The sequence below is a fragment of the Necator americanus genome, chromosome X (assembly GCF_031761385.1).
Source record: "Necator americanus strain Aroian chromosome X, whole genome shotgun sequence".
In the NCBI taxonomy this organism is placed as follows: Eukaryota; Metazoa; Nematoda; class Chromadorea; order Rhabditida; family Ancylostomatidae; genus Necator; species Necator americanus.
In genome coordinates, this window is record NC_087376.1 from 1,835,621 (window position 1) to 1,837,804 (window position 2,184).

Below are 2,184 nucleotides of genomic sequence, written 5' to 3' on the forward strand. Positions count from 1 at the left end.
ACGAAATATTATCAAAATCATCATCTCTGCCTCCTCCTTATATGTACTCCGTGTAATGTTACAGGTTCCCATAGAATGTATTCTTTTTTTCTATGTGTTAATTTTCGTTATATACATTCTTTTGTTTTTGCCTCAATCATTCGTTTTATTCCGTCGTCACATCTTTTTTTTTTACCTCATCATCCCTCGTTCATTATTTTTTTCACTGAAACTTCATTATGTGGTATTTAATCGCTCAAGGTGCCATTCCTTACTTACATTCCGTGCCTTAATAAGTGATTTGCTCAGTATATGACTTTAAACATTATTGATTCATAGTGTTTTATAGTTTTATACAACGTATAGTGCAATAGATACATACTAGTATTGCACTAGTAATCGATAGAACAGTATTTAGGTAATAATGTATTATTTGAAAATATTTTGGCATTCACACAAAATGCTTTTTTTCTTGCATTCGGGTGTGCAATAAAGCCTTGTTTGTTTTCTTTCTCGTTTTTTTTTTCTTTTTCTTAGGATTTCCTCCTAATATAATATTTGTGATCGTAGTTGTTGCAAAAAAAAAAATACCCTGGAATTGAAAACAACAATGAAACGCATATTTCTGCACTTAGGAATTCATTCAAAGATTATCCACAAAAGAAAATGGGCTCTGAAATTTTTGCTCTACATAATATACACGACTTATTTTTGATATTTATTAATATTCTTTGTAAATCTCGTGAGTTATGAGCAATTCTTGCCAGGTATCTGTTGCGAATTCGCATGTTACCCTATGGGACCAATATCGTAGTATGGATGGACAGATTTACTGCTTAATATAATGGTTAGTCCTTTAGATTTAAAAAAAAAAATTAGGTTGCGGTTTACCGTTGAGTTCATGAAACTTAAGTTAATTCATCGGATTTTAATGTTCCGTAAGAACTAACAAATTTTCCTTGTTATCGTAAAATTGTTGTGGTGAAATCCAGCAAATTCTGCTAACTTTTACCAGAGTGGATGTATTCCTCCTCATAATGACAAAATTTTGGTGAGGACAAAGGGATTTTGAGGTTTCCGGACCACAGTTATTCAAAAATATATTGTATATTGCGATTGCAGCTTTCCGTGAAATAAATCAAACCAGGGATCGGCAATTAACCCGCAGGAAATGTAAAAATAATTGAAAAATTTGAAAAATATCTGGACTCAAGTGTACACTGCTTGTTGTTGACGTTCACCGCTGACGTTCTCTGGCAGATTCACCATAAGAAGTTCATCTCATTTGATTTTCTATAGCCTCGCAGAGGTACATAGGATTTTCTTCAAATTAATGTTAATTTATATTAATTATTAATATTAATACTTTAAATTAATATCTGCGGAAATTTTTGAAAAAAAAAGAAGAAGCGATAAGGTGTTTGTAGTTAATCAATCTGCTTTGGATGCGCTCCCACGTTCACTTCAATTCAGACTCGTTTGAGGTTTACGAACACGTGTCTAGCCTACATAATAACTTGAGGGAGGTAGCCAAGGTATCAAGTTGGGGTTTTCATCCTCTCAGATATGTCTGATACCAATTTATCGACCGCAGAAGGGTGATAGTCTTGGTTGGCACTAGCACGGTTTTGAACCATCGGTCGATCCTGCAGTCATAGCAGAACCTCTTACCGATTTCGCTACACCCGCTTCGCGTTTTCTTTCGATGAACTGGCAGAATTTCATCGTACCCCCACAAAATTTTATTTCAGCTTCTGGATAGTGTACCTTCATATCTGTCGAACACGCAGGAATTTAACGGATCACGTGCGACGTGGTAGTTTTGAAAATAGTGATGTATATGAACCATTTTCGATTGAAATTTCATGGAATTACACCGAATATCCCGTTGTACGCAATAAACTCAAAAAAAAAACACTTATTGCAACAAATGCTTATCATCTTTCTTGTTTTTTTTTTGAACTTTTATCTCTTACAATTTATTTCGTTATTAAAATGTTTTATTATTATTATTATGTTGTTTTGTTATTTTCGTTCCTTTTCTGTCCAATAATTCACCTTTAAAAAGTTTTTAAAACTGGTTTTTTTAATTTTAAACTTACTTAATCTATTGAAATTTGGAAAAGGTGGTTTTGATCATCTATCGTTACTTTTATTTTGAGCAAATAATACAAAAATATCTCTAATAAATGATTTTTTTTAAAA